Source organism: Chelonoidis abingdonii, chromosome 16 (genome assembly GCF_003597395.2).
Source record: "Chelonoidis abingdonii isolate Lonesome George chromosome 16, CheloAbing_2.0, whole genome shotgun sequence".
Lineage (NCBI taxonomy): Eukaryota > Metazoa > Chordata > Testudines > Testudinidae > Chelonoidis > Chelonoidis abingdonii.
The window spans coordinates 13,939,540-13,953,789 of record NC_133784.1 but is presented as its reverse complement, the minus strand read 5'-3'; the positions used below and the strand labels follow the sequence as shown (position 1 = coordinate 13,953,789).

Genomic DNA, 14,250 nt, shown 5'->3' with positions numbered 1-14,250 from the left:
GGTAATTGGTCCTTTTTGAGCAGGGGTGGACTAGATGAACTCTCTTCTAATGAAATGACATGCACAGATTTGCCCTATTTGAAAAAAGGGTGCAGAGAAGGACACAAAAGTGATTAGGGGTATGGACCAGTCAGGTGAAAGATGAGACAGTAGACTGGCTCTTTAATAGCTGGGGGTGGGGGGAAAGAACAGCTAAGGGTAAGATATGATTATATTAAAATATGACTGGTAATGGAGAAGGGAATAATGGAAATGTTATTTACCTTATAACAACAGAACTAGTTGATCACCACATGAAATTAAATAGGCATCAGTTTAAAAAAACAAGGTATTTACAAGTGCAGTCAACTGGTGGAACTCTTTGCCAGGGCCTGTTGTGAAGGCCAAGATAACATGTGTCACCAAAAAAAAAAAAAAAAGTGAACTAGATATGTTCATGGAGGATAGGTCCATCAGTGGCTAATAACCACAATGGGCAAGGGTGGTCCCTTGCCTGTTTGCCAGAAGCTGGGAATGGGTGACAGGGGACGGATAACTTGATATTACCTGTTCTGTTCACTCTCTCTGGGGCACCTGGCATTGGCCCCTGTTGGAAGACAGGAAACTGGACTAGATGAACCTTTGGTCTGACCCAGTATGGCTGTTCTTATGCGCTACCCTGCTGCAGCAAAGAGACATGGGCAGCAGTACTCTTCCTATTATTAAAATCAGTCAGCTGATAAGTTAGAGGGCTTTTCCCCTCCTCAGCAGTCTTGAGTCTATTGGTGCCTAGCTGCTGTTTGGCTTTGAGACGCCCAGGTCACATGTGCTGGGTGCTCAGAGGGGGCAGCTGAAGAGAAGCACTAATACTGACTAGCAAGACAGCTGGTGAGGAAAGCTAGTGTCCTGCTCCCAGCTAGCACCCACTACATACACAGGTGGTAGATGGACAGGATGGTAGCTCTGCCCAGGGGACATAGATGGACTCTGCATTCTAGTACCATCACTCTGCTTGTACCAAGCCCAGAAGTGGTTTCCCCTGCTTCCCCCGGGGCCAGGCCACACAGCCCCAGCCCAGGAAGCATGCTTGCAATAGTGTTTATTGTATCATGCTGATCTCACAGGCTGCATTTCTCCATCTCCCCCACATGACTGCCACACACACAATGTCCCCATCAGCATCACCCCAGCTAAGGGCAAGATCCAGGCTGCTCCAGTGCTCCTTGGTGACCCTGTACAAAGAGAGCAAGCTCAGTCTGGAGCAGGCAAGTCCCTTTAGAGTCCTGATCAGATTCCCATTTTGCTCCACTATTTGTCAAACCATCATTTCCTCCTCGAGCTTTCCCAGTCAGACTCCACCTATTATATAGTAGTTACCAGCACTATGCTGTACTGAGACCAGTTCTCTCTCATAAATCCAGAGTCCTTCCCAGCTTGAGAACTGAGAGTGGGTTATTGTCTTAACCCCTTGCCAACAGGACATATTCACTGCAGATTGGATGGGTTAGTGCAACCAGTGGTTCCTCCAGCAGAAGAGTCAGTAGCAGCTCTGCATGCCCCCACAGTCTTGCCTCTCTAGGCCATGCTGTCATGGGCCAGCCTTCTCTGGTGGCAATGTGATACCAGTGTGCTCAGAACACAGGGTTGGGCATTTCCCACAGGCTTCTAATTGGGATGCCTCTAGAGCAGTTATTCAGGCTAGGAGAGTCAGAGGGATGCATGCCCAGCGATGGACTTGGAGGGAAGGCAGCCCCTAAACCCATGGCCACAGCAGGATGAGGATCAGCAATTAAATATTACTACTAGCCGATGCCATAGGGTTGTAAACCCAAGTAAGCCAGCCAGGTTGGAGAGGTAGTTCAGGGAATTCACTCCTGTCTCCTTGTTATCCTTACAACTGGCAGGTCAATGACTGAACTAGCCTCACACTGGCTTGGTGCCCTACCACTGTAGGGTCAGCCCAGGGTGGCCTTGACTGGAAGATCTCTTGGAACAAGAGGTCCCTGCCATAGGGAGCTCCCCCACAGCTAAGTTGTAAGGCTTTTACAAAGGATACTAGGCTGAACTCACCAAGTTCTGGAAACACTTCCCTCTTCAGCCTGGCCTGGAGGAGAAGCACAGGCCCCTGGCTGGTGACATGGGAAAGCCCATCTTGAAGATGCTGCTCAGAGCTTCTCCTGCCCCCTATGACAGACAACAGCTATTTAGCTACAGAGCAGACAAGTCTGGAAGTCCTGTTAACCAAGGAGCATCCATGCTTCCATCACCCCATGTCTGAGGAAAGCCAGTCAGTGGGGCATCTGCTGTAGCAGAGCATCAGCCCAGCTCCCTTCAGCATCTAGTGCCACTTCAGGGCAAAGCCAGAGAAAGAGAGCTGCATTATCAGCCACTCCTGCTGAAGGGAGAGGGGAAGTGAGCCCCTATTCCAAATGGAGTGGAGAACTCCGCATTGGTTTGTTCAGAGAGGTGACTGTGCTGTGCAAGCAGCAGGGTGAGTTGGAAGCTACTCCCCTTTGTTGAGCAGGAAGCCCATTTGTCACCCAGCTGGATGGATTTATGCTCATGGCTGATCAGATATGTCCATGACTCCTGGCAGCCATCCCACCTGCTCTCTCTTCTTCCTATCCCCTTGCTTGGACTGTGGTGATACTCACGGGCTACAGCAGAGCAGGAGAGGGTGCAGGGCTTCAGCCTGGACAGCTGGCACACTGAGGCGCTGCAGTGCAGGTACACCCAGGAGACAGAGAGAGAGGGTACAGAGCTGGAGATCACAGCTCAGGTTGGACAGGCCCTTCTTGACATGCCCCCTGCCTTTGCTTACAGGGGAGTGAAGCTACACTCCAGATTACAGGGTCCAAGAACTCAGGACCTGAACCTGTAGGGTGAGTGGCCTGTTAGTGTAGGAGCACTGGAGGGGCTGGGCAGTGAGCAGCATCATGGAGGTCAGGAAGATGAAGAATCTTAGTCAGCCTAAGATTTGCCCTACACCTATTCCCTGATGAGAGACTAGCAACACAGAAGGGGGAAAAAGACTTGTGGAGCAGGCCCAATGTGACAGACATGGTGCAAGCATGCAGAGTGCTAGAGAGTACTGATCACATCAGAGACTGATCAGCCCTACTGGAATAGAAGGGAGGTCATACTGGGCCTGTGAGTGCCTGCTGGGAGGCAGACTCCAAGAAGGTGAAGGTGCTGGTGGTGAGATGGAAACGGCAGTCCCGAGGCAGCTCCCATAGGCACCAGCTGGGTGTGGTAGTTATCTCCTGTGTATGGGCACCTGGGAATAAGGGGAGCAGCTGAGAGATGGTGCCCTGCACTCCCCAGGCCCAAATAGAGACCCCTTCTCCCCAGACCCCCAGTCACTCACCCATCCACCAGGATAGGCCATTGTGGCTGCTGCTGGGGGTGGCCCAGCAGTGGTGCAGGACCAGAACCAGATCTGGGTCAGTTCTCTGCAGGATCTGGACCTCCACATAGATGGGATCCCGCAGAACCTTCACCACAGGGTAATCTCGATCTGCATAGTAGGAGCCATAGTTCTGCTCTGGAACAGAGATAAGCACAGAGTGGTCACTGCAGGTCAGCATGAGATGCATGTAGAGAAACTTAGAGCATCATACAGGGCTGACACCCACAGGCTGTTCAGGGGGGCCTGGACTCCCAGCTCAGGGGGCAGTGTTCCTACTGTGCTAGATCTAGCCCACAATGCAGGAGCAGGGCTGCCTTTCCATACACTGAGGACATATACAGCTCACTTCCGGCTGAGAGAGAGGTTAGTTTAAATCTAAACACATCATTGATCAGCCTGAATAGGTCAGTCACAGCCTTGTCCCATGTCTCCACTGCCAAGCTAGAATCTCATGTCCCCAACCCTCCCATCCCACACAGTATTTAGCTCCCCTCCAACTGAGACCCAAATCCTGCCCCAAGACGTCTGTGTGAACCCTGCACAGAGCTTTCCTACCTGTGGCTATGCACAGCTCCAGCACCAGCGGCCCAGGCTGGGACACAGCAGGGGGTGGAGGCAGAGTGAAGACCTTGACACTCAGGGGGAGGAAGTTCCCACTGATAGAGTAGCTGCAGCGGATGTGTAACCTAGCAGAGAGCCAACAAGCCTGAGTGGGGCATTGTCATAGTATTCTTTCCCAAATCTGAACCTTAGAGTCCAGAAAATGACATACTAGCATGAATTTCTCTAAGCTTAATTACCAGCTTAGATTTTGTAGTGCTGCCACCAACCAGAAATTCCAGTGTCTGGTACACTCTGTCCCCCAAAAACCTTCCCTGGGGACCCCAAGACTCAGATTCCTTGAGTCTCACAACAAAGGGGAATAAACCATTTCCCTCCCTAGGTTACCCTGGAAGACCCTTCTCCCCCACCAGTTCCCTGGTGAGTACAGACTCAATCCCCTTGAGCCTTAACTAGGAAAAAAATCAAACAGGTCTTAAAAGGCAAACTTTTAATAAAAAGAAAGAAAAAACATAAAAATTGTCTCTATAATCAAGATGAAATATTACAGGGTCATTTAGCTTATAACCAATGGATAAACAGCCTTATCCAGGAAAAATACAATTTAAAATATTTCCAGCAAACTACACATTTGCACATAAAGGAAAAAAAACAAATAAAAAGACTATAACCGCCTTTTTACTTACTCCAGAGCCAGGACAGGCTGCCCTGTGCCTCCCCACCCATCACCCAGGGAGACTGTGAGGAACAAGGCTGTTGCTACAACCCCAGTGATAGGGTGAAGCCTTGTTACTATGGCAATACAGGTGAGTTTCTGTGCACATGAATTGTCCAGAGCTGACTGTAATGGTCCCACGTGTGGGGGGCAATGTCTGAGATACCTGGCATCAAAGCAGAGTGGGGTTTCCACATACCCAACCCTGCAGACAGCTGGGTGCTGGGCTAGTTAGTGTGAGGTATCAAGGCCATGTGCAACACTTTCCATCCAGCTCAGACTGAGGGCTGAGTGCTTCAGCCATGTCAATAACAGCCCCAGCCAATGGCCTGGAATCCACAGCATATGCCTCATGGCCATTGCAGCTCCACCATGAGCTTCATGCTGCTAGGGTCCCTTGCAGTGCCAGCCTGTGCTCTTTGGGGTGCCCTGGAGGGGTGCAGTAGAATATGGTGTGTTCTTATCCAGCTCCAGGACCAGCTGCTGGCTTCCTCTCCAGTGTCCTGAGACTGGCTAGCCTAGGTGGTAGGGTGACCCTGACCCGTCCTTGGCTCCCTTCCAGTGACAGTGCAGTGCACTCCAGATGGCCAGTTCTCCCTCGCAGTCTCTCGGGCTGTGACTCTGCCTCCCCTGATCCTGGACACGGTGCGTCTGGCCAGTGGGCGCGGAGCTGGCTGTGTCCCTGTGGGGCAGAACAACGCCTTTGTTCTGTTCCGGTTCCCACTCTCTGCTTGTGGCACCACTTTCCAGGTAAGAGTTGAGCTGGGGAAGGCCAGGATGGGGTCACTTAGCAGGAGTAGAAGGGGGTTCAGATCAGAACAAGGTGCACTGGCAGGTCCCTTTCTGAGACTGATGCAATGACAAACCCTGCTCAAGCCTGGCCCTGCAAGAGTCAAAGCCGGTAGTCAGTGACTGCTGTATTCAGCACAGAGCACTGTGCCCCAATTTGGAGTAAATTGTTATCCACCAAATCGGTGGATATGCAGTTACATGCCACCATGTGTATCCCCTCTGGCACTCTGTCTGACTCCAGTCTGCTGGCTTCCAGTTCTGAGCAATATTGCTCATCCTTATATCAGATGAGAGGTTGCCACTGCTAAGTTACTGGAGAAAGTATGTGCCAACTAAGCCTGCTGCTGCACAATGACCTTTTAAACCACCAGCTGCATGTTTGCCCTCACATTGCCCATTATGGTTTCATCCGCCACACCAGGATGTTAGGGCAGAAACACTCTGAGAGGAATGGATATCTGTTATAATCCCCAATCAGTCCCTCTTTGCTGACCCCACAATCTGCCCACCTGGTTTTGACCTGCCCCGTTGCCAGTGGTACCTGTTGAACAGGTTTTGGACCAGGCAAGGTCTCTGTGCAGCCAACCAGTATTGCTGGGGCCTTTGTGACAGCCCTTTGTGCAGCTGCAGTGCAACACAGATGATGATGCACATTGTCAATGAATTCCTGCTGACTAGGTTCAGCAGTGGGCTAGAAGAACTGCATCACGCTGCTGAAGATTCCATTGCTTGGCTAAAAGGCACGTGTCTGACAAAGTGGGTATTCACCCACGAAAGCTTATGCTCCAATTCAGCTGTTAGTCTATAAGATGCCACAGGGCTCTTGTTGCTTTTTACAGATCCAGACTAACACAGCTACCCCTCTGATGATTGCTTGGCTAGATGACTATGCACACTCTAAATAAAATAAGTGACCGCTCTCTCCTTGCAGATGGCTGGAGACCAGGGTGTGTATGAGAATGAGCTGGTGGTAGACCGGGATGTGAGAACCTGGAGTCTGGGCTCCATCACCCGGGACAGCACTTTCAGGTAACTCCTGGGGCTGGTATCTCTGCCCTGCATCTCCAGAGCTGCCTCTGTCATGTGAGCCCTGCTCAGCTCATAGCAATAGCATGGGAGTGGTTCAGGGCCAGCTGTTCCTCCGGAAAGCCGTTACATGGCAGGTGCCAGACACTGCACAGTGAGTGACTCTCCCCAGAACCCTGCTCATTGGGGAAAGACTCACCATGAGGTGTAAGGTGAATGGGGGCAAGCATGAAGCAAGTCAATAAAGGGGGATATTCATTTGTAACCCTTTCCTGGGCTGGGGTGCAGGGAGGAAATGGAGTGAACTCACCAGCCAGCATGTCCCTCTGCAGCCAGGCCTGGCATTGTAGCAACTCCACATTCAGCCTCTGTTCAGGATTCCAGCCTCTGGTCAGGTCCTTCGTACTCACTCCTTCTGGTATAGGAGTCTGACATGCGAAAGCATCTGTCCCTGTGTTGGGTCTCCTGCCCCAGCCTGGGTTCTGTAATCATTTACTCTGCCCCCTGTTGGACATTTTCCTATCTCCTCTCCTGGGGATGGGAAGGGAACCAGGCCCACCCTCTACTCTGGCTTCCAGCCCAGGAACCCTGGGGTCAAGCAGCTAACACTGTCTCCTTACAAGACCTTCCACTTCCTACCTTTGCCTGCCCACAGGTGTCTTTCCCAGGACTTCACCATCCACTCCTTTTTGGAAGTCTGATTCCTCGTGAGGCTTCCTGCTGGGGAGCCTCCTCTTGGCAGTTTCTATGGCTCCCCTGGCACCTGCCTGGAAACCCAGCTGCTCTGTCTCCATGGAGCCAATCCCAAAGTAGAACTCCCTGTGGCAGCTCTCCTCAGTCCTTCCCTATTGCCCTGTAGTCCCTCATCTATAGGAACCACATGCTGGTTTCTCCCCAAATGGGACTAATCCTTAATTGCCTCTTCTCCAGGTGCCCCTAATGGGGCAATTCATCTCCCCTGAACCCTGTGCCTTCCCCTGTGGGGTTCATACCTCCCCACCCCCTCTGGTGCCCTTCCCCTCTGCACTGCTTGCCTGGCCTTGATCTCTCATCTTCTTGGCACTTTCACCACTAGGTTACATGTCCGCTGCAGCTACTCCATCAGTAGAAACTTCCTCCCCTTGAGTGTCCAGGTCTTCACCTTGCCCCCACCCCCTGCTGTGTCCCAGCCTGGCCCCCTGATGCTGGAGCTACGCATTGCCACAGGTAGGAGAGCTCCTTGGTGAGTGCTGTGGGGGGAGCAGGGGCTCATTCTTACCTCTTAGTGCAAGAATCTGGTCTCTGGTTCAGCTGCCCCTCCAGCTCAGAGGAGGCCTTAAGACCCTGTGGAATGATCTAGGGAGGGTGGGGGACATAAGGCTGTCACTTGATTACCATTTTTCACTTTGATTTAGGATGCAATTAACCTCTCTCTCAGCCAGAAGTGAGCTGTATCTGTCCTCAGTGTATGGAAAGGCAGCCCTGCTCCTGCATTGTGGGCTAAATCTAGCACAGTGGGAACACTGCCCCCTGAGCTGGGAGTCCAGGCCCCCCTGAACAGCCTGTGGGTGTCAGCCCTGTATGATGCTCTAAGTTTCTCTGCATGCATCTCATGCTGACCTGCAGTGACCCCTCTGTGCTTATCTCTGTTCCAGAGCAGAACTATGGCTCCTACTATGCAGATTGAGATTACCCTGTGGTGAAGGTTCTGCGGGATCCCATCTATGTGGAGGTCCGGATCCTGTAGAGAACTGACTCAGATCTGGTTCTGGTCCTGCACCACTGCTGGGCCACCCCAAGCACCAACCCTCAGCAGCAGCCACAGTAGCCTATCCTGGTGGATGGGTGAGTGACTGGGGGTCCAGGGTAAGGAGTCTCTATTTGGGCCTGGGAGTGCAGGGCACCATCTCTCAGCTGCTTCCCCCTTGACCATTCCTAGGTGCCCGTATGCAGGAGATAACTACCGTACCCAGCTGGTGCCTTTGGAAGCCGCCTCATGGCTACAGTTCCCATCTCACCACCAGCGCTTCATCGTCAGCACCTTCACCTTCATGGAGTCTGCCTCCCAGCGGGCACTCACATGGCCGGTATGGCTTCTCTTCAATGCTCTAGTCTGCTGATGTAGCTCTGCTCCATTGGAACAGCAGCCCAGCCTCTTGTGAGCTGCTCAGAGTGGACATGAGACCTCACCCACCAGGTCCTCAGATGAGCAGAAGGGGGGGCTTTGACCATTCATGAAGCAAACACCTCAGATGAATCATAACCAGCTAATGGCCAACCGGGGTTCTGTAGCTGGTGACTAGGGAGAAGTGATGTTGCAGCTAGACTGGGACACTCTTCCTAAAGTCTGGGAAGAAGTGGCTCAAATAGAGCCTCTGATGCTCTTTATAAATGGCAGGGTGGCAGGCCATGTGGAAAAGCCTTTAAAACTAATCTTTAACCCTGATTGGGTGTAGAAAAACTCTTGCCCTACAGCCTTGTTTCGGGGTCGGTTGCCCAGTGAGATCACAGGACTTGGAGTTAGAAACTATGGGACTGGTCACCTGAACCCACTTTCTAAGTTCTTCATTGGGACTGGGGCAGTCACTTATTCCTATGCCAAAGACTGACCTGGCCTCGGGTGTCTTGAGGTGTCACAAATGTGAAGTATTTACTGACTGAGGAGAATGTTATGCTAGAGCATGCTTCCCCACCCACTGCAGGAAGTATGCTCTAGCATAGCATTCTCCTCAGTCAGTAAATACTTCACATTTGTGACACCTCAAGACACCCGAGGCCAGGTCAGTCTTTGGCATAGGAATAAATGTCAGATGCTGCTCATTCTAGAGCTGTGGTTCTCAGCCTATTTACCTGCATCCGATACTACCTGTATGGCCCTGAGGATGTCATGTGGGCTGCAGCTCTGTGCTGACTGGGCTGCAGGTTGAGAACCATCTCTAGAGCTTTAAACTAGTATGTGGAGGAAAATGTTCCTGGCACTTGAGATGCTAGCAGCTGCTTTATGGTAGTGGGAGTCTTGACCAAATTGCCTTGACTGTTCGGTATCAAATAGACTGAACCAACTTAAGGACTGATTTGTAAATTGGACTTGGGTGCTGTTGTCCCACTAGTTGAAGTATGTGGTGCTGTCCCCACCTCTTAGCTCACACTGAGACCTCTGACTACTGCTTTGCTCTGTAGATGTGACATGTCAGGGAGAAACTCTTCTGCAATCCCTCTCCTAACCACCTGCTCTGTGTTTGCCAATAGCTGCCTTTCAGGGAGCTCTTCCAAGTGCATTAGCTGCTCCCATTCCCATTGGGATGTACACTATATTTCTAACCCATTGGTTCTTTTTCTTGCCCTTCTCCAGAGTGGGTGGCTGTAACAGTCTAAACACAATCCAGACTTGTCTGACTTGACACTGAATTTCCTTTCCCTTAGTGTGGGAGAGCAGGGGGCCAGACTGCTGGGCTCCCTCCCAGGGGGTGTTCACCTACTGGGTGTGCTCCCAGAAGCTTTGGGGAGTGAAGTGCTGGGGTACAACAGCCCCTAGTCTGTTTGGAGAACCCCTGCAGCACTACTCCTATAGTGAACTGCAAGAGCCTGATTCCTAACACCTGTCTTTCCTCTAGGTGTACCTGCACTGCAGTGCCTCCGTGTGCTTGCCCTCCAGGCTGGAGTCCTGCACCATCTCCTGCCCTGCTGGAGCCAGTAAGTATCCTAGTTCTGCTCTCTAGGGTGCAGGGATAAGGGCTGCTGCCAGGACTCCTGTACTCAATAGTGGATCTAGAACAACCACTGGGGGCTGGTGATGCCTGGCTGCTCTTTCAGGAGGCAAGTGGCCATTGGGCTGTACACAAGGCTCTTCCAGTAGGCAGGAGTTGCACAGACCTGCCAAAACTCTATTTTTGGGGTCAGTTGTGATTTGGGCCTGGCATGACTTTAGGACTATTAGGGTTGATGACACTTCATCCTTTCAAATGGCAGTGATCGTGGCTAGCACCCTCTGAGGGTGCAGCAGATGAGACTTCCATGCAGTGCAAATGTCACTACTTTTTGCTAGGCACTGCATTCTTAAGATCAGATCAATGCAGCCACCTCCTTCAAAGCCTGGACACAAGTTGATCTTTACTGGAGAATGGGGGAGTAGGGCTGTGCATTGCAATCTTTGCTGTAGGGGATGCTAACTTGTACTGTCTGACAGTCTCTGGGATGATGGGAACAGGTCACTCTGGGGCAATACTGTTTTGAATCTAAAACATGTTCCTCATGTGTCTCTCTCAGGGGGTAGAAGGAGCTCTGAGCATCACCCAGAGACTGGCCTTTCCCCCATCACCAGCAGGGGGGCTGTGTTTCTTCTCCAGGATGGTGTAGAAAAGAATGATGCTGTGCAGAGCTTTCATGAGTACCATGGACCTGACCACTCCTAGCACTTGGTCTCTTTACAAGGGAGCTTGGGTGCAGCCATAAACAACACTGCCAGAGCTGCATCAGTTATCGGGACATGACATCACCTTGGGCTCAGATGAGCACCAAGATGCACTGCTCCCTGCCTGGCACTGATGTGCTTGCACTGGCCAACCTGCCAGTTGTAAGCCTCTGAGTCTAGAACCTCCATCCCTAGGTGTCTTAACTTGGACCAATACCAAGGTGGGGGATTGATCTTTACCCCATTCACCTCTCATCCCCTTGGGAAGAGATGGTGAAAACTCTCAGGTGGCTTTGTTGGCTCCTAGAACACTTGAAATGTCAACTGCAACCCCAATTCAGATTATGGTAGCGTCAGGCGGGCCTCAAAATTAAAAACTGCAATTGCTGCTCATTTTGGTCACTAACATGGCAATGAAAGGGGTTCATACTAATCAAGTATCTAGCTCTCATATTCCCTCTGTTTAGATGTAGGTTATTTTAATTAAAATCAGGGATGGACCATAGACAGAACTATAGTTCAGGTTCAAAACCACTTTGAATAGCAATTTGTTGCATATTACGTAAAGACACTTCGTCAGGAATAACACAGGCTCCAATATCTAAACATGTCCCTTTTAATGTCAAACTAGATTATCCCCTGTCCCTTCTTAAATTGGGGTACATCCGGACTACCCACCATATTGGCGGGTAGCGATCGATTTACTGGGGATCGCTATATGGTGTCTCATCAAGATGTGATATATCGATTTCCCCAACCGTGCTCCCCGTTGACTCGAACTCCAGTGGAGCAAGCGGCGGTAGCAGAGTTGATGGGGGAGCCACGGTCATCGATCCCGCACCATGAAGATGGAAGGCAAGTCAGAATAAGATACACAATTTCAGCTACGGGAATACCGTAGCTGAAGTTGCGTATCTTACTCTGACACCCCTCCAGCGTAAACCAGGCCTTGGACACTGGGATCTGATCTAGTATAATCTCCTGACTTAACAATGAGGAGTACTTGTGGCACCTTAGCCTAACAAATTTATTTGGGCATAAGCTTTCGTGGGCTAAAATCCACTTCATCAGACACATGGAGTGGAAAATACATGTGTGCACATGCACACAATTATGACAAGACGGGAGTTGCCTTACCATGTGTGTGTGTGGGGGGGGAGGTCAGCTCTAATGAGACCATTCAATTAAAGTGGGGTATTACCAACAGGAGGAAAATAGAACCACTGATTATCACTTTTTTGTAGTGATAAAGTAGAAGTCAACAGGATTCAGCATCCTGCTGTTTGCCTCAATATGTTAGACTTGAGAAGATGAAAGGCCTATCACCACTGGGAAGGAGGCCAAATTTTCCAGAGATGTTCTAGCTATCAAACCATTGAGGAGAACGATCCCCTTTCGGATGTAAGCACAGGCTAAAGGTTCTGGACTTCCAAGGGAATCTGCAAGAGTGAGGCATCAAATGGCTAATATACACTAGCTTAATATTTGGTGGGAAACAACTCTCCTCTCCACCTAAAATCATGATGCCCATGTAGCTCCTTCCTCAATATGGGTGTGGCCTAATTTGAAACAAAGGGCTTCAGTTCTCCCATTCCCCTGCTTGCCTGTGTAGTTATACTCTTCATCTCTCTAACAGGACTGCCCATGACTGCTGGAGCACCCGGGGTGCTAGCTGTTGCTGGTGTAGCACTTGCAGGAGCCCTGTTCATGATACTTGTCTCCACAATGTAGTGTATGAAGAAATGCAGCTTGAAATTACATTGCAATAAACACTTCAGACATATCTGCCATCTCTGGGTGTGTCTGGTCAGCTGGGAGGCAGTTACTGCTGGAGTGGGGCAAGCAAGGTCTAGTTCTCGACTGAATTGAGATACCAATGTGTAGTCTTTGAGAGAGCAAGTGTGGCTTATGTTTGGGGGTTTTTTTCCCCTCCTTCCTGGTACCTGAAATTTCCCTCTCAATGCACATTAGAATGGTCTCCAATCTGGTGCATGACCAAGGCCACTCTTAGCACCCAACTACACAAAGTGGTGGAACACCTGCTGCCTTGTCAGCATTCTGAACAGATTGCCTTGTCTGGCTTCACCTGGCTGTAGCCTTCTGCCTCTGGACTAATGATGCCTGCCTTGCTGATGTACTTAGCATATAAGCAGGGGCATCTGTACCCCCTTGTGTGTGGGCATGGGCTCCCTTTGCTTTGGGCTTTAAAAACAAAACACCACTTTCTGCCCCAGAAACTCTTCAATTGACAGGATCTGTCTCCACTAAAAAAATGAAACCTTCAGTTCTTCCCCTCCTGCTACAAGGGACACTGCTTCAGTTACAGTGCCCTCAGATTGCTACTGCATGGCTCCCTCAAGCAGTCTTTCATGGCAGCCTGACAGGCCTTGTGGGAGCCCTGGGCAACTGTGAAATCAGTCAGTAGCAGTAACCTTTCCCAGTCCTTCTCTCAGCAGAGGCCAGTATTAACCTTCAGCTTTCTCCTGGCAGGGTGACAGGGAGCGGTGTGTCTCTAGCAGTGGTGGTAGTTGTACAATTACTACACCACAAGAGCATGAAGCTCAAGAGGCGGAGTGCTACACTCGCATTTGGACTACCAACAGCCTACTGGGACTAAGGTCACCCCATGCCGAAAGATGAGTAACAGTTGCTGCAGAATGAGGAATACTTCTCTCTGGGGACAGCTTGCTGTGACCTTTCAGCCCCAGGCCATCAGCCAAATGAGTTCTCCTCCCTGCCTCAAAGGAGTGGCATATTACTTGCAAACACTTCCTGAGCAGTTAATGACCAGTTAGACTTTCAACAGGAGTACTGGCTGTCTTACAGCTGCTGAGCTGTAAGAGCTCAGCTGGGCTCAGGGCCAAAGATGGCACCCTCTCTGTGGGGTTCTCAAGAACTGTAAGAGAAGACAAAGAAATAGATCAGTGAAGATAATCAGGCTAAGCCTAAAATTGGATTACTTAAATTGCAGTTTCAGTAGTCCAGACTCTCAGTGGGCATAAGCCACAAAGCCCCCCTGGAGCTGTAAGAACATCAGAAGAGTCTGGCTCTACCACTTCACTGGAGTTAGTAGGATACAGCAGATCTCAAAGCAGTGAGGGCAAAACAGGATTCTAGATCAAGGAAAACTGAAGTTTTCCTATCAGAGGAAAACTGCAGGAGTATTTAAGAAGAAATGCCTTTAAAAATAAGAGCATCTACATCCTGCTATTATAGAAAACTGTCAAACTGCATATTGGTGTGTTTTCTGGGCCTACCTGCTGACAGAAAAGCAATGAGAACACTCTTCCCTGCTAAACACAAGATGGCTTCCTTCTTCCATATGGGGGGACAATACTATAATGTTAATGACTGTAAAATGTATGCAGCTTAAAGGGG

At 50.4% G+C, this 14,250-nt stretch overlaps 2 pseudogenes; one reads left to right on the top strand and one right to left on the bottom strand.

Moving 5' to 3' along the window:
* Positions 1–1,078: 1,078 nt before the first annotated feature.
* Positions 1,079–4,505, bottom strand: LOC116823580 (zona pellucida sperm-binding protein 4-like; annotated as a pseudogene).
* Positions 4,506–4,619: 114 nt separating this feature from the next.
* Positions 4,620–11,390, top strand: LOC116823579 (zona pellucida sperm-binding protein 4-like; annotated as a pseudogene).
* Positions 11,391–14,250: the final 2,860 nt, after the last annotated feature.